General features: G+C 40.9%; 1 protein-coding gene across 7 annotated transcripts in view; it reads right to left on the bottom strand.

Annotated features, from left to right (window-relative positions):
• LRRC4C (leucine rich repeat containing 4C) overlaps positions 1-23,926 on the bottom strand; it is a 614,780-nt gene that overhangs the window by 99,384 nt on the left and 491,470 nt on the right. The window contains exon 1 of one of the 7 annotated variants that reach the window (XM_081835052.1): positions 15,232-15,433. The exons of the other annotated variants lie outside the window; for them this stretch is intronic. The gene's annotated coding sequence lies outside the window, so the exon portion shown is untranslated. Of the gene's footprint in view, positions 1-15,231; positions 15,434-23,926 lie in introns of those variants that run through there. 7 annotated transcript variants of the gene reach the window in all.

Below are 23,926 nucleotides of genomic sequence, written 5' to 3'. Positions count from 1 at the left end.
TATTCTGTGATACATGGCTTTGGCATTTAATATAGTTGAGGGGTTTTTTTAATTAAATATGTATATAATAATAATTTATAAGGTCACACATCACACTGGCATCTGGGTGACCTTATAAAAATCTAAGCAGCAGGTAAATAAAGACTAAAGATACGTGTAGGGGATAAAATGTCAGATGTCATATTTCCCATCCCCCAATGTACATTTGTTAAACCTAAAACACAAGTTAAATATATATATGGCATTTATGGATGGGGGGGGGGAATCCCATAAACAATCATTGTGGTTACCCTTTTTATGTGAACATTTTATTCTGTATTGTAAAAATAATTTCATACGATAATTTCTGGCTTATCTGTGAATCTTTCAGAGCTCAGATATATTCAGCTGCATTGTTGTGGTCTTGCTATTTTATTGGCTTTCACTGATTATTACTTTTGTACTCATTACATTATAAACCACTCTGTAAAGAGCAATGCAACTTCTGTGAATAAATAAAGCAAGAAACTCATGCACAGGACTGGGCTAGACAGCACTTAAATCCACACGTGCCAGCAGTACTTTCCAGCTGCACATTTTCAAAATGATCTAGCCTGATTTCTCCTTTAAAAATTATGCTGTTCATTCACATTTTTCCTAGATGCTTACACATTTGAATTTATTTGAATTTATTATTTATTGAATGCTCCAGGGCCTATAGGCTATGTGTTCAGTAAAGCCCAGAGTGATATGAAAGCCCAGAACTAACATTCCCTGAAAAATACCATCTGGCCCATGTCACTGGGCATGTTGTTCATCCAACATGTGATAACAGCTTCTTTTTTCTTTGTGACAGTTATGACTGTTCTCTTTTGATGCTCCCTCAGCAGTGCAGCCTTATAAAACTAAGCATTTGCTTGAATCTCTGTAAATGCCTTTTCTCCTGAGTTGAGCAAAGATCTTAGAGTGCCCTTTGTCATTCTTTGACCCAAACAAATATAGTGGTACCTTGGTACTCGAACGGTTTGGCTCCACTGGCGGAGGAACAGGAGTGCAGAAGGAGAGGACCGCCCCCAGGCCCACTATTCTGGTAGGATGCCATTGCGGCGCCGCTCCCCGGATACGTGCTGTGCCCCCCCAAGCGCCAGGTACCACGCCCCCGGGGTGCACGCCATGCCTCCATTTGCTCTCCACACCCAGTAGTGGAGCATGCAGCTTTGCCATTGCTTGGCTCCCAAACAAATCGGCTCCCAAACGCTGCAAACCCAGAAGTAAATGTTCCAGTTTGTGAATGTTTTTCAGAAGCCAAACGTCCAACGTGGCTTCCGCTTGAGTGCAGGAAGCTTCAACAGCCAATTGAAAGCTGCACCTTGGTTTTCGAATGGTTTCAGGAGTCAAACGACTCCCGGAATGAATTAAGTTTGAAAACCAAGGTACCACTGTATGTAATGCAACCCCTCCAGATCTCCTACCGATGACAACTTCTTTTATACCCTTGCTTTTGCTGTCCACTTACTACTGTGTTTTGCTTCCTCTTCCATTTCTCCCCATCTTGGGAGACTGGCAACAATCACAAACTCTAAGGGCACTATTACCAGCCAGCAAATAGTGCAGCAACATATTTATTCTCCAAAATAAAATGCATTCTGACAGAGTTTTAGGACATTTGGAGTTACCAAGAGTGAATTCACAGCAATCAGCTCATCACTAAAACATTTATATTGCTACACATTTATGGACAGCTGCAACTTCATAGCTAAAGCGATGCTGCAGAGAGTATAGCCATCTGGATTTCACAGTTGCAGAGAGACTAAACAAGAAGTCCTACACTTCCAAACATCTGATCAACAGGGGACACTTATGAATAATTTCCATTAGCTGCACAGCACAAGCTTTTGTTGCTCAAGATTCCATACAGTATCAGCAATGATGGGCATACTTCTTTGACAGAACCATTTAGTACTGTAAGCAATGATTCATTATAGAACTCAGTGTATGGGCAAGCCTATTTATTGTGAACAGCAGGCAAAAGTTTATTGACTTCAGTGATTTAAAAACTGCAAACAGGATCTTGAACTACTTTAGCTTGCAGGGAAGGGGGAGGGAGAGGGAGAATCACCCAACACTTTCCATATAAAGTAAAATAGAAACATTTTAGCATCTCATTTCAGTTTATTAGTATGAATGAATGGTGGTTGTTTTGGAAATTCTTACTTGAATGTAGCCAACAATATGCACAAGTAGCATATAAACAAATATTATGTGAAACTCCAAATCCTGCACTCACTGAAATTTGGAATAGATTTGGAAGTGCCAGAAATGAAGCAGAATACGTCTCTTTTGTGGAGCAAGAAAAGTTCCAAGAAACTAGAGGGCAGGTTTTGTCAAAGTACTAATCCATGCTGGAGTTTATATTTTCCCATCTTTGTGTTAGAGTCCAGCAATGAATTTCAGTAAATGGAAAGATCCTCTCTTAAGCACTGATTCACTCTTCAGAAGTGGTGGTCAATGCAATTATTCACAAAAAAGGATACAATTATTATTTTAATTTTATTTATTAAATTTCTATACCGCCCTTCATCCGAGGATCACAGGGTGATTTATAATATAAACATACATAACCACATAGCAAGGCAACAAACCAAAAGAAGAACACCCCCCCCACACACACACACCATTTAAAAGCCCATAGATTGTTTAATTAGCCAAAGGACTGGGAGAAGTGGAATGTTTTTGCCTGGTGTCTAAAGATATGTAACAAGGCACCAGGTGAGCCGCTCTAGGGAGGGCATTTCATAAGTAGGAAGCCACCACAGAAAAGCCTAAACAAAATAAAAAAATTCCTTCCAGTAGCACCTTAAAGACCAACTAAGTTAGTTCAAGGTATGAGCTTTCGTGTGCATGCACACTTCTTCAGATACACTGAAACAGAAGTCACCAGACCCTTCTATATAGTGAGAAGGTGGGGAGGGGTTTTACTCAGAAGGGTTGTGGGAATGGGTGATTGGCAGATAGCTGTGATGAGCCTGTTGACGACTCTTAACGACTGCAATAGGTCTTACAGGAAAAAGCAAGGGGTGAGAAGGTGAAAAATGGCTTTGTCATGTAGAATGAGATAAGAATCCAATGTCTTTGTTCAGACCAGGTCTCTCCATGGTTTTACGTTTGGTAATAAGTTGCAATTCAGCAGCTTCTCTTTCCAGTCTATTTCTGAAATTCCTTTTACAGATAGGTAGCCGTGTTGGTCTGCCATAGTCAAAACAAAACAAATTCCTTCCAGTAGCACCTTAAAGACCAACTAAGTCAGTTCTTGGTATGAGCTTTCGTGTGCATGCACACTTCTTCAGATACACTGAAACAGAAGTTTCCAGACCCTTCTATATAGTGAGAAGGTGGGGAGGGGTATTACTCAGAAGGGTGGTGGGAATGGGTGATTGGCAGATAGCTGTGATGAGCCTGTTGATGACTCTTAACGACTGCAATAGGTCTTACAGGAAAAAGCAAGGGGTGAAAAGGTGAAAAATGGCTTTGTCATGTATAATGAGATAAGAATCCAAGGTCTTTGTTCAGACCAGGTTTCTCCATGGTTTTGAGTTTGGTGATAAGTTGTAATTCAGCAGCTTCTCTTTCCAGTCTATTTCTGAAATTCCTTTGTAGTAAAACAGCTACTTTGAGATCTTGTATAGAATGTCCTGGGAGATTGAAATGTTCTCCTACTGGTTTCTCTGTCTTGTGATTCCTGATGTCAGATTTATGTCCGTTTATCCTTTGGCGTAAGGTTTGGTTTTTATTTTGTTTTGACTATGGCAGACCAACACGGCTACCCATCTGTAACAGAAAAGCCTGTTATTGTGTTGCTACCCTCCAGACCTCTCATAGAGGAGGCACCCAAAGCAGGGCTCTGTTGATGATCACAGGGTCCAGGGCACTTCATATGGGCAGAGCTGTTCCTTACATAAAACATACTGGTGGTATGTTCATAACAGGTATTCTATATGTTGAAGATAGATACGTTGAAGATAGCTTGCTTCCTTTCCTAGGACCTGAACTGTTGCCTGGACACATTGATGGATTGCATGTGGACTTCATCCAGTCAATTCATTGGTGCTGTTCATCACTTCAATGTAGGAGAGATTACCTAGGTTTGGAGTTACGGTTTGTGCTGGATGGCTTATGCCTGGACCTTGTGTTTGCTCCTGGAAGTCCTGGTGGATGTCCTGGAGATGTTTATCAGCTCCTTCCTTTCCCCAGTCTTGCAGATTTGAACATTGTCACTTATGCTCTGGTCACATCCAGATTGGACTACTGTATGTGGGTCTACATTTGCAGATTGTTTGGAGTCTTCAGATCCTGCAAAAAGCAGCAATCCAAGTGGTTCCTGGTATATCACTTTTTTTCATTTGTGTTGGCTTCCAGTTAATTTATGGGCACAATTCAGAGTGAACTTGCCCAGGCAATGCATCTGAGGCCATGCTCTGTGTTCCACTACATTCAAAAACATGCTTGGCAGAGACACAAGAGCAGTCCTTCTTGGTCGCAGCACCCAGATTGCAGAATTTCCTCCTAAAAGAGGTTCAATTCCCCTCTCTCAAGGTGGATGACTTTTTTAATTCCTCTGTGTTTCAGTAATCAAGTGAAGCGTTTATTTTTAATCTCATTGTTCTTATTCTTATATTGTGATTTTAATCTGAAAGCCACTTTAAGGGCTAGAGAGCAGAGTAGAAATTGCCTATATTTCTCCATGGTTATGCCCCAATTATGGGACTCCCCCTTTGGCAACATGCATTGTCCCCACATACATACACACTATACATTTAAAGCACCCCCTACCAAGAATCCTGGAAACTGTATTTTGTTCAAAGTTCTTCTCTGTGAGGCATAAACCACAGCTCCACAGGGCTGGGATAGATGTGATTTAAATGTATGATGTGTACATAGTCTCAGACTAAATCTAAAGACATTCCTGTTCATCCAGGTATTTAGTGCTCAGATGTGATGGGTTTGGGCATCTTAGAACTTACGTGCTGTGCTTAGATGTATTTTCAAAAGTTTAAAAATCTTCAATGTTTTTAACTGTGTATGGCTGCTCTGTTTGCCTTTGAGAGGAAAGGCAGGATAGAAATTTAATAATAAATAAAACATTGCTCCCTTCTTGTTAACCTATCCTCAATTTTCCAGTTTCTTTGACTTAGGCAGATATCAGAATGGATAAATCAGTGGCCCTTACATATCAAGTTACATATAGTTTGCATTTGAGGAAATGAAACATTAAAAAAACACACAAGCTAGGTGACTAGAAATAAGAAATTCTGCACACAAACATTGTGAAAGCGTCCCTTATGTTATCAGGGCTGGATTGGGAGGCAGCAAAACTGTTGCCTTTATATAAAACAGATCTAGCCATGCATGCAACTACACAGCTAAGCTAAATCACATTTATTGATTGGAAGGGAATGTGTGTCGCCTCTTGTATCAGAAGGCTATGCAGATATCCTCCATAGTGAAATCTGTCCAAGCAGACTGAATAATCTAGGTTTAATATTTTAAACCACACACAAAAAAGGTGTGTGTGTATGTGAAGTCAAGCAAAATAACTGCAGGCACAGGAACTGGGGAGTGGGGCTGGAGCTTCTTAAAATAACTTTTTATTTAGCTATTTTAAGGAGGATTCAGTCAGCAAATTTTAATTCTCTGAAATGTGAACATCTCACCCTAGTTCCAGATCTCCAACAATTGACGGCATTAGACCCCAATTCCATTATGCATGATGAGTATTTGAAGTAAGAAATTACTAATCAAGCCACTCCAGATTTACAGTCATTAACCACTGACCTTGAGTGCAATGCTATTAAGTCTGCGCCTTTGGAATTCACCCCAGTTTCATCACCTAGATATAATAGAATTTCTTCTGTATTAATAATTCACCTTAGCTTGACTGATTTTGGCAGCCAAACCCTTCTGAAAATTTCAGCCTTGAGTTTCCTACCTTGCTTTCTGGAGAAATACCATATAAGCAACACCTGGATTTAGGACTTGTAAGCTCTAGCACACATGATGGCAACTGCAGCACTGTTGAAAGTTACCGTTTTGTTTTGTTTTCTGACTAAGGGCTGAGTAATGACCTAGATTTAAATCCCAGCGTATTCCACTGATCAACCTTCTTTTTCCTTCCAGACAAATTATCCCAGCTCCATCTCAGGTGTAAGACCCCCATGCAAATGAGAAGCACCAGATTGATTCTGCTGCTGCTGCAGTGGTAATTTCACCCCCTCCCAAGTCAGCTTTCATTTCATAGGAGAAAACCATTATGGCATGTTTGAAACAACTTCTAGGTATCTGTGATGCTTACACAGTAAGCAAAATGTAAGGAGACTGCCTGGTTAAGTGCATTGCCAAACAAACAAACAAAAAATAGAAAACTCCATTTTTAAAATTTATTTTTGGCACATTGCTCGGGTCTCAAAGACAGAATTTAAACCTAGTTTTGGACTGCACTACTTCAGGTTGTGTGTGAGGGATTTACTTGTCTAAATGCTCTTAAATACCATAAAGCAATCCCCTGCATATAAGGTTGCCTTCTCTCTGACATGCTAGTTATGTTTGTTGCTGAGGGTGGAGATGATTTGTAAATGGATAAGCATACATGCAAGCATCTAAATATGGTGTAAAAGTACTATATTACTCTGGAAATGGTTTTATAAATTATCTGCTTTGTTGTATATGTAAGAACCAAGTCTCATGGAAAAGCTAAATAGTAATAATCAGCATTTTTTCAAAGTCTTAGGGTTCATATGTCCCTGAATTTCAGTTGGAATGGATTGGATATAGCCAATCCAACAATTCTAGAAAGCCCAGTTATCCATTTCATTCCCTCCCCCCCTTTCTCAACATCACTACAGTATGCCACCCCACTGAATCATCTCACATACGGTAAGAGGCCTAAGCCTCTTGCATGACACCTAGTGTGGACTCTCAGGATATGATCCTCTATATCATACATGAATGAACAGAAACAATAACAATACATAAAGTACTGTACACAAGTGTTAAAACCAGTGTTCTGTCTTTCTCCCTCTCTTCTGCAAACCAAATTTCTTTAAATATTATGTTAACACAAACTGTAAACTAACAGGTGGTTACAGGCTAATCCTATCATCTCCACGGGCTTTTGTGGCACAGAGGCTTGTGTGCTATAGCAGTTACAACAACAATGTATATGGTGAAAGTGGGACAGAACTCTTTGAAATATGTACATTTTTCTAAAAAACAATAAATAGTTGATCCAGGAACTGTTGGCACTAGACTAGGCACTAAGACCCAGAAATTAACGCAGCCCCTGAACTGTACAGTACTGAATGCAACAAGCAACTGTCCTTATGGTAGGTGTGATCCATCCAGCCAAGGAATAATGCTCGTAATAAGTCCCATTGATTTCAGTGGTGGAATTAAACACATGCTTAAGTCTCTCCCACCAAAATTAATGGTTTTTTTAAAAAAGTGATTAACTCTGGCTGCATAGATGTTATAAAGGTAATTTTTATGGACTGATTTTAAAATGCAAAAGCAACTACACAAGGGATGTAAAATGCCTTAGCAGTGAAGACTGGGTAATTTTTCTTTTTTGAATGAACTACTAACCGCTCTGATACTTTCCCCATTTTTGTAGGGGTGCCCTGAGAATGGGGTGGACTAGGGAAGGACGGCTGGTAGGGTAAACTGGATATATGATTGTCACATTGTTACATTGCCCCCAAAATCAATTAAAATTACAGATTAAAAAATGAGCTGAGAAAACTATAAGAGGTGTTAGAAATCAAGACTGGAAGTCAAAGGATCAAGCCCTTCCATCCTCATGCCTCAAATTTCTGGACCTTAATCTGTCAGAAACAGGGGGCAGAGTACCACATAATTGTTCTGTTCTCCATAGCATCAGATAATGGCCAATATTGGAAAAGGACTGCTTAAGATTCGGTACAGCTGTTTGCAGCTACTTAGGCTTTCCTAGAAACTTATTCCTTTCGTCTTGTGAAATACACAGGCTCTCCTGCACTGAAGATCTGAAGACATAATTATGATGTTAAAAAGTTCTTTTAACCCCCAGCACAAGTTACTGCCAACAAGCAATGCCTATTTATAACATTTGTATTCCACCCAACCCCAAGGATCTCAGAGGAGTGTATCTGGGGTCACTCCATTTCAACCAGCACTCCATTAGGCAGGCGAAAATAAGATTTTGGTTCTCCCATACCAACTATTTACCCTGCTTAGAAAACAAAGGTGTTGGTCACATCTTGAAAGTAATATGAAGGAGGCATTTTCACTCGAGTGTAGATTATTATTACGCCCAACATATATCACAAGCACACTTCTATAGAGATCATTCAAAGCACATTTTTCACCTCTTAATTATCACTTAGGTTATAGGCTTGTGAAGAAATATGCTAGCACATTAAATGTCCTTCTGAGGCTGGATTGCCTGACTTGCCTCTGGCTTCTAATAACCTGAACTGTTGCAAGGACTAAGATGGAAACACACTGATTAACAGCATGCAGTTCTGTAGAATACCTTGGGACCTTAACATTTCACTCGTCAGTTGGGATTCTTGTTATTCCTAATCACACCATCGACCTGTCCCTTCAGGCTTCATAGTAATGTCATGATAAGCTATCTCTTCCCTCTTTCTTTTTGTATTTCAGTTGCTATGTACCTCAAAGAGATTAGCCATCTTTTACTTATGACCTCATAGGACGCATCTATATATTATCTTTTTGCTTAAAAGTTCAGATACTATTTCTGGCATCCAGGCAGAAGGATTGAGCAGGGTACATTCAGAACACCAGATGTGGTGTTCTCTCTGATCTAGGAAAATAGGAAGTTAATCAACAACTCTGATACAGGCTAGAAAAGGATTCATCTCTATTTCAGCACATCTCTGCTCTTCCTCTGTTCTCTTCCTCTTCAGACTTCCTCTTAGGACTGATGAACAGAAACATGTTTCTGATTGGGTTCCCTCCCTCCCTCCAGCATTCATTGACTCATTCAGCTGAGCTGGGATGAATTTACATGAGCAGAACTAATCCAGCAAAAGAATATTAGAGGAAGTTCAGATATTTAGGAGAGAAAAATGCGATCAGTCCTGCTAGGACTGTGTCCATTCAGAAAGTGACTGAATGTTCTACCCAGGTTGAAGATTTGTTGTGCCTGAGATGCTAGCGCATTATGTTCTAACTTGGCCTTCTCCATATTCTGCTAGATTTTCCAGCTTCCTTCAACATTAATTGGAAATGCCCTAGAGTTGTAATGTACAACTACACATTAAGTTCAACCAAGGGAGGATTTTCCATCCAGTTCCTGGTCTCTCAATCAGTTTAGGTAAGCCAATATACCACAAATAGAGACCAGGTGTGCCAGACAACACAAAGCAAATAGATGGCTCTCTCACACATAAGTCACACACCACCCCAAAAGTCAATTGTTATGAAAAATTATCAAGCACATTGATAATTACAAATTACAGTTAGGGATTCCTATTTGAGCCAAAGGCTTAACCAAACATCTCTATATATGTCTAGCCAGAAGCATGTCCCATTGTTGTGATCAAATCAGTCCCTGGTGAAGTTTTGACTTCTGTATTTCTGCATCTTCTTGTATTCTTAAATTTTTAATTGCAATTATTTTCACTTGCTCTTGATTTTATTTTATAAGCCTTTCACAGAAATTTGTAAGGGGGAGTCTTGTATATAAGCCCATAATCAAAACTTCTTTGTTTATGCAGAGGGAGGAAAAAGAATTTGTGATAACAAAAATGAAAAGCCAAAAAAATACAAAAGGAAAGGAAAATCTCACATACTATTTTCATTTTGTAGAGCCACAATTAGAGAGGGATCACTGAATGAGAAGTTTCAAGGATGATATAATATGTAGAGGAGCAACCATAAAAAGAAGTTGAAGATTCTGGCAATAAACTGACTACAAAGGTTGTAGGAATGCTCCAGGCATGCCATATATATTGCCTTAGGGAAGGAGAAAGGGCTAGTTGGCTCTCTTCAGCTCTAGCAAAAATCTAGTGTCAGGAAACAAGCATATTTTCTTAGCTCTAGCAGGTGACAAGACGCTAATATTTAAGTAAAATACAGTCTTCCTACATACACACAGTATAATTTTTCTCACATACTACATTAAAGGAAATTGTTAGAAGTGATGCCCTAATGGTTGAAAGACTATAAAAGACAATTTTTAAGGGTTTGCCAGAATGTGTGTACACTAAAAGTGGTAAAGCAGCGGGCCCTGCACCAAAACCCCTGGCATAGAAGCTCCATGTCAGAACTCTCACTGAGTAACGTGGATCATGTAGCTCTCCATGGTACTCCAGTGACCTGCATGCAATGAAACGGGGGGCTGGCAGCTAGAACACAGGTGGTGTAAATCTGAGGTATTTATACCACATGGGTGGGAACTCATGTTTCTTGTCTGGCTGTATTAAATCTAGACACTGCTTTGGAGATGTGTGGAGGATGACATGGAAGAAATATGGAGACATGCTTTTTTCATCTGCAGGTAGTGTGTTCAGATATATATATATCTCCACATTTCCTCCAATGAACTCTAGGGGCTTTACATGACCCTCATTTTCTCCCCACAAGGAGCTTGTGAAGTAGGTTAAGCTGAGTGAGACTGGTCCATGAAGAGAGCTTCATGATGGAGTCGGGTTTTGAAGCCTGATCACCCCAGTCGGAGCCCAACTGCCGACCCACTGCATCACATTGTCTTTCTTTTAATCTTGTGCAGATTTGAAAGTTCTTATTCTTCAACCTAATTAATTCCTTAAACAACCAAACAATCAAACAAACAAGCACAAGCCAGGTTGCAAAACAAATCAAGCTAGTCAACTTTAAAACCTAACAGATGGGAAACAAATGCCAAAGAAAACATGTCGTACTGCAGAATTTAGAGAGAGACTGCTAATCTTGAAAATAAAAGACAAATTAATTTAAGTACAAATTAACCATTTCTTTTGAATCATGCCAAGACAGAAAAATGCACTTGTATACTGGCGGTGTTAAAATTAACGCATTCTAAATCTCACCCTATTATACATTATTATTTACTGATAAGAACCAGCAGAACACTGTCCCACCCAGTAAGTATAACAATGTCTTACATTGTGTAACTTATTTTCCTGGGTTTGGTTATAAAAGGGCACAGAAAGCTGCCTTATACCCAATCAGATCATTGGTCCACCTAGAGCAATTTCATTTTTACTTTCTGGCAATTTTCACTGAGACTTTTCCAAGATGCCATGAATTGAATCTGGGACCTTTTGCATGCAAAGCAGTGTACTACCAGTGAGCTACTGCCCTTCTCCATTCCTGTTAATCTGCTCACTAAGCATTTCTGCTGAGGAACAATGATGGAGGTCATTTTTACCAATTATTCACCCTCTGCAGCCCACCCCCCCCAAAAAAACCCTACTTTGGAAGGTTGGAACACTCTCTGGAGCAGTGTTTGTGACCAAAAGGGAAAGGGGCAATCAGCCAAAATCACCTTCCACCACCCCTTTCTCCAGTGTAAGCCTCGGCGAAATGTCAGCCCCTTCTATTTGCCAAAGCGTCACAGTGGATGCAACTAGCATTGTCCTGATTCATGAACTGAGAGTAATTAAGTTGTTCTTGTTCTTTGGTACAATATACTTTTATTGTGTAGTGGAATGTTGAAAACTCAATATGCTAATGAAAATTGGTTACATAAATTAAGAAATTTGAGATGGGTATCTATAGAAGAACAAGAATCTCTTATTATTATCCCCAAGGAATCAGCTGACCCCCTGTATCTCATGGTGATGCTGAATAACTGTGTACGACATCCGGGAAGAAACAGCACATACAGAAATTCCATGGCAGATGCTATCAAAGTGTATAACTCATTTTTTCTGGAGACAAATTTAATCACAAGCTATCTGTTTGATCAAATGGCAGATGATTCAGTTCAAGAAAGTGCGGACTAGAAACTTACAGCTTTGCCTCTTTTAAATGTCTCCTCGGGTTTTGGAATTCCAAAATACCTTATCTTGTTGCCAAAGAGAAACCAATGGCAATAGCAATTCTCCATTAATCCACTTTTGATTTCTGAACCCAGTTTTGATGTATGGATTTTGTATTTCTGAATTTTGTTTGGCCAAAGTTTGTCCCCACTGCCACCGCCAATTCCTCTCACAGAAGTTGAATAGACTTGGGGTCAGCAATTTTTTTCAGCAGGGGGCTGGTCTACTGTCCCTCAGACCTTGTGGGGGGCCGGACTATATTTTGGAGGGGAAAAAATGAATGAATTCCTATGCCCCACAAATAACCCAGAGATGCATTTTAAATAAAAGGACACATTCTACTCATGTAAAAACACACTGATTCCTGGACTGTCCGCAGGCCAGATTTAGAAGGCGACTGGGCCAGATCCAGCCCCCAGGCCTTAGTTTGCCTACCCATGGACTAGACTGACAATTGTTTCTTAATTCAATACCACATTCTTTAGCACACCTACCCTCCCAGCATAGGCCCCTGAGGTGGCTATCTCACTCTCTTCTGTCCTGGTGTGGGGTGAAGAACCTGTTTCCATGTAGCAGTGTATGCCCTATCCTGAAAACACCTGACAAGTAACAAGGGGAGGCATTTTCCTTATCAATTCATCATTAGGAATACAGAAGCACAAATGGGACACTCACAGTTTTTATTGCACACTCTTAATTGTAGGCACAGTAAGTACTGACAGCATCACTTACAAAAAAAGGAAAAGAAAAAAGACTGCCAAACTTTTTGTTCTTGCCTGGCCTTTATGCCTCTGAAACAAGGCAGCTTTCCCCATCATCACATCCATAAGCTAGGCAATGCTGTACTTCATCAGTTGCTTTCCTATCTGCTATGCACTTCTGCAACTAGTAGGAACTAAGGGAGGTAAAAGAAGGAAACCCTGATAGGATCAGCTGGCTTCCCATTGGTCACTGCTGCTGTAGGTCTTGCTTGTGTGGTGTGCCAAGGGAAAGAACATCCTTGCCTCAGCAGGTTGCCTGTAGAGAGAAAGGAAGACGATGAGGAGAGTCCTGAATAATGGCTAGCAGCTTCATGTGAGTGAGGTTCACAAGTGTGTGCTTAAGAATGCTGCAGCCCAAGAGCTTTCCCATTCTGCATGCTCTTCCAGCCCCAATCGGTGTGTCAAAATAACGTACCCAGGCAATACTTACTCCTCAAGTTCAATGGAGGAAGTTCCACTGGAATGGTCTTCAGCAATTTTGTTCTGCTCCATTATCTCCTCATTCTGAGCCTGCAAGGGGGGGAAATAATAATCATGTGTTCCTGATCAACGGTAGCAAGCAGTGAAGATGTGCTTGATAGTCCCTAAGCAAGGCTACCCAGAACCTTCCCTAATGTGTGATGAAAACTTACCTGGGTGTATGCGAGTTCTGCATTCCCCACGGCCGACATACCCCGTTTTGCCATATGAGGCAACTTGGTTAGTACCATCCCACCCTGCCACTTCTGCACCGTCGTGCCACCACTGCTGCAGAAGAGGTGCTGGCATTGGCACCGATTTCTAGCAAGATGTCCCCAGAAATTGATACCAATGCTGGTGCTGCTTTCTCCCCAATGGCAGAGGTGCCAGCGAGGCAGGGCACTGCCTTGGGGACTTCTGCTGCCTGAGGCAGCTACTTCACCCTGCCTCATGGGTCAAGATTGGCATTCTCCAACAGCATTGCCTTTCCTGCACAGTAGTTATTTGCCCAATATGGGAGATACTTTCCACATTGTAGGAGGACAGAATGACCATGCATGTGTGAGTGCTCTAGGCACCACTTGGAGCCAAGGGAAGGAATGAAAGGTGTCCAGGGGTCAGTTCTGGGGCATAGGCCTCCCCCAACCCTGCTAAGCCCTTATTTTGCTTACCTGTGTGTAGTATCTCCGTTGGGCAGTCCTGGTTGCAGTGGTGGAGCTGGCATTCCTGCTACTTGCTGGTCTCACAGTACAGCCTCTGTAAGTATTCTGAGAGGAATGTTATTTACCTGCTCCCACATCTTTGTTCTTAGCCCTGGCTGTCTGTTATTTGTACAAAGTAATCCCTTTCAGCAAATTGTTCAGGTTCCCTGTTATAAGAATTCTCTGTTGTATGCTGCAGCTTGCAAGACAAGAGGGTTGACTGGTGTAGAAATGCACTTCACATCTTGACATAAGAACTGTGCTCCTTTGTGGATCCTTATATAGTCCCAGAACTGTGCCATGATGGAGTTCAAGTGAGTCAGCATCCCACCTTCAATAACCCTCTGCATGTGTTGAGATTCTGCGTTAACACATGAGGGAGGGCTGCAGGGGTGAGTGTGTGGTCTCCAGTCCACCACCAGCGATCTTTGCTTTCTCCACAATTCCTGAGGGAAACTGTATAAAGCAAGGAACCTTCTATATCAGACTTCCTCAAACTTGGCCCTCTAGATGTTTTGAGACTACAATTCCCATCATCCCTGACCATTGGTCCTGCTAGCTAGGGATCATGGGGGTTGTAGGCCAAAAAACATCTGGAAGGCCGAGTTTGAGGAAGCCTGTTCTATACCCATGAAGACTCATAACACATTTTACAACTCTGGAACAAAACAGGATTCTAAAATGCACAGGGAACCTAAGCAGGTGGAGAAGGCTCTCTGCTTCACACAGTCACTCTTGAACACATGGAGAGCAACAAGATGGGCAATGGGACCAGAGCTGACACACTAGTCTCCTTGTCCCCTTGTTTATTACATTGACCATGAACCTGCGTGCCTGAAGAGGATTAATGAAGTTGGTGGTTGGAAGGGAAAATGTGAGTGGAAGTGTTGAGTTCTCCATTGATTACAACAGATTGTTTCTACTTAGTGCATCACAGTAATGCTCTTGTCAGACTGGGACTGACAATGAAGTGAATATAAGCTGCCAACTGAGTTTGCCACAGCCCTAACATTCTCCCACCGTACTAGCAGTTTCTGCCAGTGCGTGCCACAGGACTACCGGGTGTTGTTGGGCTGCAACTGCTACCAGCTCTAGCAAGCATGGTCAAGAACCATCCTGTACTAAATTATTACAAATTCACTGTGTTGGATCAGTGCAAAGAAAATTACTAATGAAGTCATCCCCATGCAGCAAGCATAACTCAATTATAAAATATGCACAATTAAGTAAATAAATATTACAACCCCCCCCATACACCATTAAACTTTAGGGCTGCGGTCCACAACTCACCTATGCTTGTTTCATCACATGCTTCCACACAAACAAAATTAAGTACATCATTTCAATTGGTTTGTGGATCATATACTGTTCATTGATATTTCTTGATCTAATGCACGCTGGGGGGAAAATGTTTTGCAGATCATTTGTCAATTATTCTGCTGAAAATTCCTGGAGAGCCATGGAACTGACTCATTCAGTTAGTCCATTCAATAGAAAAGGCCCCAGTGGGAGTAGCAGATTGCAAAGCTCACCACAAACATCATCTGCCTGGGACATGTGATCCAGCCAGGGCATGCAAAATAATGCTCCTTTATTTTTAGTTCTCTAACTGCAGGGAAGGACTTAAATCCTAACCCTGAGTCTAAAAAGCTCACATCAAGACTTGCAAACTAACATGAATCACACCCTGGGCTTTTAAAACACAAAAAGAGAAATGTGAAGAGACAAACTACTGAATACTTAAGAGTGCAAGCAATTAAGCAAGTCCAAAATGCTTTCAAAAGGACCTTGAAACCATCACAAAACAAATGGAAGATACTACATAACAATCAAAATTGTGAAATAATAAAGTGTATAGAAACCAAAGGTGACATGGCCAAGGTAATACAGGATGCTGAAAAAATCCCATTGCACATGACATTCTAAAGGGTATAAAATGTTTCTAATTTAGGAGTAGGCCAAATGTTTTCCTCAATTTTGTTGTCAGTTCTTGGTGGGGAACATCTTGGTAACTTACAGGGGGACAAATAAGGCCATCTCCTCCTCCATTATTTCCTCTGTCTATCTGTCTGTCTGTCTGTCTGTCTGTCTGTGTATTCGAGCTTTTCCAACCCCAAGAAAGTGCTAGATAATCTCTCCTCCCCTTGGATAATTTACATAAAATGGCTTCCCCAGTTTCTCTTTGGAAAATTTCAAGTTGCCATTTTCACACATATCTAGTAGGGACCACTGCAGTAGTCCAGTCTGAAGAAGGGTGCTCAATTAATGCACAGATAATGGAGGCCAAGACCATCCTCTCTAGAAAAGGCTACAACTGAGCAAAGCTGGAAGAAAGGCATGACTAGCAAACATCACCACCCAGGTATCAGGGGGAAAGCACTGGATTCCAGAGCTTCCCAAACTGTGTACCTGCCCCCAACTTTTTTTTTAATGGAAATTTATCTCCTGAGCCAATCTGAGGCTCAGAAAATATGCTCACACCCTGCTTTCAAAATCTTTCCTTGAAGAAATAAAACTCTGCTGCTTTGCAGTAAAAGCTCACATCTCATGGGGGACCCTCTCGTTTCTAATGGAATTATGCCTCAGGGCCAAGGAAAGGAGCAGAAAAATCTCAGTGAAGCATCTGCTTTGAAAAGCTGATTCCTGGAAAACAGGCTGCAGGAAGGAGGGGGCTGCCAAAACTACAAGTCCCAAAGCTTCTTGCACCAACAACATCTAGCATCCAAATTGCTCAGCTACCCTGAGAAAAGTTCACGTCCCAGGGTCCTGGCACCTGGGCTGCAAATGAATCCTTCGGGTCCAGAGGGAAGGAAAGAGAGAGCCTCCAGCAAAATCTCTCTACAGCCACCATCAGAAAATGGGGGAAAGATTGGCAGTTGTGGAACAGAATATTCAGGGACTCATGGTGGGAGGCTGAGAGAGCTCATGGGAGTTGGGTGGTAGTGTGATAATTTTTTTGGAATTGTGCAAAAAATATTTGTGAAGCCAGTGTGAGATCTAGACCAAACACCACCCTGCCCCCACCCATCTGAATACAGATGAACTTACTAGAACTTTTATTTCTTATTACAGGAGATATAAAAAAGAAATCGTATGACACTTCTTCATTATTTGAATAATACGTGTGATATGGGGGCGGGGAATCTCTCCATTGCATTACAATACAGTGGTACCTCGGGTTAAGAATTTAATTCGTTCTGGAGGTCTGTTCTTAACCTCAAACTGTTCTTAACCTGAAGCACCACTTTAGCTAATGTGGCCTCCTGCTGCTGCTGCGCCGCCACTGCACGATTTCTGTTCTCATCCTGAAGCAAAGTTCTTAACCTGAGGTGATATTCCGGGTTAGCGGAGTCAGTAACCTGAAGCGTATGTAACCTGAAGCATATGTAACCCAAAGTACCACTGTACTTGTTCAAAGACATGTAAATCCGCACTGGAGGTAGAAACTGCAGGGGGTGGGGATCTATAATATCTTCCAGTAGTGAGAAGCAGTGATGCAGTTGTAGGGTCTATGGTTATCCAGTGCTTGATTAGACAACATTTAGTTTTTCATCTTACATTGCAATTGCTATGTAGCTTCACAAGGCCTGAGATAATCTCTATCATGAAATGAGACTCAAATGCATTCTACCTATACCTCCCCAAAATGCATTATGAACCTAGCAGGCAGCATAGGAATGTACACATGACCTCAAACAGTACTAGCATACAAGAAGGTGCAGCACAAAACTTTCTCAATCAATATTATTAATGTGATAGTATTGGATTTGACCTCTTCTGTCCTTGGCAATCATTTCTGGAAAGGCAGGTGTGTTACTGGATTCTGCCATTTTACCCATTCATGTCCTACAGTCCGATTCTGAACCGAAAAACAATAAATTTCCTAATGAAGGCCATAACGTAGGAAACCCTGCTCATTGCTTTTAATCAGCTGTAATCACTCCTCCATTGAGAAACTATGGCAGAATCAGCAGGAGTTCTTTCTCTATCTGCACATGCCAGTAGCATTATTTAATGAGCTTAGACTAACATCAGCCTTGAGTTCTCTGCAAATATGGTGTTGCGAGTGAACATCTTACTAGGAAACCTAATTCAGATCTCTTTCATTCCCAAAGAAACTGAATGCGCTGAAATACGTTAATTACTATACTTTAAACTATTATTTATTATTGAAAGGGCTTTAGGCATTTCTTGCAATAACTGAGCACCAAACCTTAAATATACTCTGCTTGTCTTGCTACCCATAAGACAATCTTACCCACATTTAAGAATAACTATGTGATTGTTGACCCCAAATGGTTATGTTCACATTTCAGGTAATTCTGAGTAGTGGATACAAAACATATTCAATAGTATAGGATGTTCCATTCACACCAAGGTGTATGAATCCTGAACTAGTCAAGTTAGTGGATTTGCTGAAAGCACACCCTATGTGTATGGAATCCAAATAGTACACATTTATTTGGTTCAACATGAAAAGAAGCTTGTGATCAGCAGCCTGATTCCTGTCACCTGTGGCAAGTAGGTTTGCAAAGAACTGCCTACAATACACATCCACAGCAAAAGCAGAGTGCACAGTAAATAGAACCTACTGTATAATCAAATATCCCGAACAGTGCAATTGAGGCTGGCCTTGGACATAAAAGGAAGCAGTCAGAAACAGGATTCTCAAGCGATTCCTACACTTTCCCAGCTACGCTTCTGATGTAATGCCCAACATATTGACTTATGCATCTCTGCCGTGTGGGATGAATAAAGTAGACAAGCATCTCTGCTGGGGGGGTTTACCAAGCTGCTGTTTCAGATGTTACACTGAAACTGTCGAAAGAGGGTAAAGGCTTGATCACACTTTCACTTTCTGTCATTCCAATTGATAAACCAACACAGTAATCTGCAATCTGAAAATCCCATTTAGCCATGCACCTCTCTACAGGAGATGTTCAAAACTTTGTTTTGTTTACATCCTTAGATTATTCAGAAGGAAAGGAGCTGGCTTCCTCCCGATGGCCCTTAAAGTTTTCCAGGCAAAATCGTTAGCCCAACTCCTGTATGGCTCTCAAATTAGCCCTTCTACCAACCTTAAGACCCTTGAAACAGTACAATCAAAATTCTTAAGATCATTATTTGCTACCCCAAAGTGTACACCTAATGCAGTCTTAAGGCAAGAGGCAGGACTGCCCAGAGTGGAATTAAAAGTCTGGGAGCAAGCAATATCCCTCTGGTCGAAAATCCATTACAATCCTAAGGGACTGTTACCTTACTTCCTGGCTGCAGTTCCCTATCCTCCTTGGCTTATGCAAATAACTAACAAGATCAAACAAATTGGCCTAAACCCTGAAAATCTCCTTATTGGAACTCTGAACAAGGCTAAAGTAATTATCACTCAGAGACTCTACGATGTCGAATTACAACAAGAAGACGCCCTACTCCCGGAGACGTATAGATCTTTAAAAGCTTGGTCTAATTTTTCAGCTGCCCCTTACTTAACTAACATCACTAACGAAGCTTATAGATGGGCTTTCTCCAGAGCCCGCTTTGAGACAATGCCCTCAGCAGTGCTGTACGGCAAATTCACGCGGGTACCAACGCATGCGCGTCTCTGCCCCTGTATGTCTAATAAGGTAGAATCTGTCACTCACATCCTTCTATTTTGCGAATTTTATAGTGAAGAACGAGTTCAACTTATTTTGCCGCTTTTATCAAAATTTATACCCCTTCAACATTATTTGGAATCCTCCCCCGAAATTCTACGAAAATACCTTCTGGAAGATTCCTCAAGCTCAATATCATATGAGGTGGCCAAATTTTGCACTTTAGCAATCAGGAAGCGTAAATCTCTTTTGTTGAGTGGCACACTGCGAAGTTCCCTTGTGTAATCTCTTTCTTCTTCTTCTTCTTGATGTTGCTGTTGATTTCCTTTTGTTTGATCTTGTGGTGTTCTGTGTCACTGGCTTTTGCCGCAATAAAACTTGACTTGACTTGACTTGTTTTGTTTATTTATTTCATAAAATCAATACTTGATTATATTTAAAAAACCATGAAAGTGGCTTACAAAATTTATACTATGAGTCAGTGACCCTGGCTTTCGTGAATGGGGAATGCTCTTTGACATTTCCAAGGCCAGAGCATGAAGCAGAGCTGCCAACTGTCTCCCCTGCTGTTTGCCTGGCCATAGAACCCTAAGCTTTGGCACTGGAAGCAAATGATAATTGTAAAAGGTTTCTATTTATCTGGGGGAAAAAAAACATCTTATCAATATGATCACAGATGATGCTGTGCTATTCCTTTCTGTTCCTGAAACCTCATTACCTGCTGTCATGCCTCAGCTTGCTATATATAGCAAGATATCTTTCACTGTTAACTTCATCTAATTTGAGTGAGTGTATATAAACCCTGTCAAACCTACAATGGCAAAGTCAGAAAACGACTAACCTGAAACTCTGTACTACCTACCCACCAACTTTCCAATCAGCAAGCCCAAGAGGCTCAGTGGTTTAGACCACAACACCACCCACTCCCCTGAAGTAAAATGAGCACCACACCCCATAGTTGCCTTTGACTGGACTTAACTGTCCAGGGGTCCTTTAGCTTTTACCTTTACTACCTACTTTAAATACCTGGGAGTGAACATACCTAAGAATTTATCTAAACTATAAAAATTGAACTTTATGCCCTTGATAAAAATAATTAACAACTAAGCTTAAAAAAAACTGGTTAATGCTAACATTCTCATGGCTAGGCAAAGCTTCTATAGGAAAAAAAATGATGCTATTACTGCAGCCATCTTTACTTATTCCAAGTCTCACCAATAAGCATACCCATATTTCATGTTAATAGCTGCCAAAAAATATAGGGTCAACGACAGGAGGTGGCAACCTAAGGCCCATGGGCCACAAGCAGCCCATGGGGGTTGTTTAACTGGCCCATGGACCCCTCTCAGTTGGCTCCCGTGTGCCGTGCTAAACCAGCGCAGAGCAGAGTAGGGACCGCCTTCCATTATTCTGGCCAGCTTCCCATTGGCTGCAGGAAGCTCCTGCAGCCAATGGGAAGCTGTGCATGCTTCCTCTGCACTGGAAGGAGTGCCAGAAATAGTGTTTGCGCATGAATGCCTGCATGTGTGCATGCACACACTCCGGCCCACTGCAGAGTCTGCGGGACTGTGAACCGGCCCAAGCCACAAAAGCTTTGCCAACCCCTGGTCAAGAAAGAATGGTCACAAAAGGAGGAGGTATAGTGATACCTATCCTAAAATGGTATAAAGACTCTGCTCACTTTCACAATAACCTTTTGATTTTCCAAGGCTTATGCCAGCTCCCATGGTTAAAACTGGAGGATGATAGAGGTCACGGCATTATGCTTTTATTCCCTTATCAGAAAATGGACAACAAGACACCAGCAGACATTATTAACCCATTTCTAAAATCAGATTTGACCATATGGAAGCAATGGAGACTGAAACGTTTACCTTTTGATTCCCTTTTGGTTTCAATAACTCTTTCTTTCACACAGCAGCCAAATCAACCTCATTTGCTAGGTGGGAAATGGTGGGAATATATAAACTCAAAGACTTCTGCACTGAACAAAAGCCCCTTGCAGCTCCAAAAATAAATTTTATATTGGGAGGTAATATGTCTCTGGTTATAGATACACCAGATTATACATTTTCTATATCCAAATATAAAGACTCAAGCATTATGCAACTTAGTTTTGAGCTACTCAACAGAACAAACCCACTGGGAAAGGAAATCATCTCCCAACTATATAAAATCCTCACAAAATTGGCTACCCTTCCTCTCACTTCATTAAAACTAAAATGGGGAAAATATTTTTTTGAGAAGAATTAGAGGAACAAATCTGGGAACAAGCCTGGAATAAACTACCACTTGGATCAATCTCCATCAGAACTCAAGAAAATACTTTAAAGATAGCACATTGCTGGTACATGTGCCCAGATAGATTATATAGAATTAGTAATAACACATTCAACCTTTGCTTGCGCGAATGCAATTTATCTAGTACACACGTGGTTGCTTTGCCCCAAAATTATTCCCTTTTGAGAAAAAGTTTTTCAAACAATTAATCAAATGATTGAACAATTGCTACAACCAGACCGAAAATTAGCCCTGCTATCTTATTTTACTCTTCAGATTAAGAACATAACCAATAAAGACATTGTTCTCCACTTACTAACTGCAGCCTGAGTAGCAGTTGCAAAAAATAAATAAATTAAAAATTAAATGTTGTTGTTTTGAAGCCTGGATTTCACAAGTATGGGACATTGTGCTTAAGGACTAATTAACCATTTCACAAAAGGAATATTGATCTGGAAGGGAAAAGGCTCACGACTTCTATACAACATGATATCCTTTTATTGACTTTGTTAAGACAATCAAACATGGCTTTCACCCTCCATCAGCTCCTGAAACCTTATGGAGAGACACTTTCATTTGATTGCCTTTCTTGGAACGTCTCAAACTACAACCATCAGCCACTACTTTTCTTTCTTTTCTGTACAACTACTAAGCTCTGGTTTCCTAATATAGGTATGTTTTGTTATTTGAAAGTAACTATCAATTTTTTTAAAAAAGATAAAACAGTAAAATCAAGAAAAATCCACAACTATAATTTTAAAAGCATGCAAATGTAAAAATACTGAAACAGATTGAAATTGCCTGAAGTTTCTAAGCATCTGGGTAGGCTGGTCTAAACAACATTTTTAGAGTTCTGTGAAGGCCTGAAGAGTTCTGAAAGAGTTCTGTGAAGGCCTAAACCAGGTCTGTGTGCCAAACTCCAGCTCTTTAGTCCCTGTGCCACAAGCAGGGATGAGGAGATCAATCTATTCCCATATCAATCTGCAATTTTTCAAAAAAAAGCATCATGACTACTGAAAGTAAGCTGGTTGATACAGTAGTGTCATTAGCCAATATTGACTGCTCTCAGCAGCCAGCCAGCCCCTGACAGACACACAGAGAAACAAACCACATTACTTTTTATCAGAATTTGGAAGGCTATTATGCACAGAAGTGGGAAACAAGTTCTTCCAAATCCTTGGTTAGAGGAAAAATAAGTTTTGGCAGACACTCAGAACCACACACAGGTGCTGAAATGTCCTGCCTAAACAATTTACAGGACTGAAATATAGGCAGACAAACTCTCTCATGCACACATGTTCAGAGTAATTAAGTGGATTATATGTTTTTCGATACTCCCATAATGTTATACCAGTACGTGGAGTGGGATATCAGAGCCACAAATTCTTCCACAAAGTCTAACAGCTCTGAAATCCATGCCATGGAGTAACTGAGTCAATAAATATGACAAGTGTGGAGCAGTTCTTCTGGGATCTGTACTAAGAGACATCCAGGCATCAATGAAGATGAGCCAAAGTACTAGCATGCAGCCACCACTGCATGTGTGTGTGTATTTTTTTTTAATTATTGCTTTTTAGCTGTTTCTATTTTAGCAGTAAGCTACCTTCAGTTGAAAACAGTATGGGTGATGAAACAATGCCACAGGTCTGTCCTAATCAGGAGAACTTGAATAGTCGCATTTATTGCTGAACAACAGAACTTACTATACAGGCACCCCCTTTGATGGGTTCCAAGTCACATTCTTATACAGTACTGCTCAAAAGACCAGCGAGTGGACAGAAATGTCTCCACCCAGTGCCCATTACCTGATTTGCTTCCACATGCTGAACTCCACTTCACTGGAGCTGCTATCTGTCACTTGCTCGTGTGCAACTGCTGCCTGAAATGTACACACCTCAGCTTAAGTTTTCTAATCAGAAGAAAGCTGGTCTGAGGTATAGCTCATCAAACAGGACTACTTTTCAAGAAGCTACAAGATACCCAAGGATTGTGGCTACCATCATGTGTACTCAGCTTCAAATACCAGCAGTCCAAGGTGGAGTAAATGGTAATGTGTACACAGCATAAGATTTCAACTAGTCCCCATTGAATTAAAGATGAAATCACATGGAGAA

The sequence above is a fragment of the Podarcis erhardii genome, assembly GCF_964252035.2.
Source record: "Podarcis erhardii genome assembly, chromosome: 1".
Classification (NCBI taxonomy): domain Eukaryota; kingdom Metazoa; phylum Chordata; class Lepidosauria; order Squamata; family Lacertidae; genus Podarcis; species Podarcis erhardii.
The sequence above is the reverse complement of the archived record's forward strand: the minus strand, read 5'-3'. Positions and strand labels throughout refer to the sequence as shown.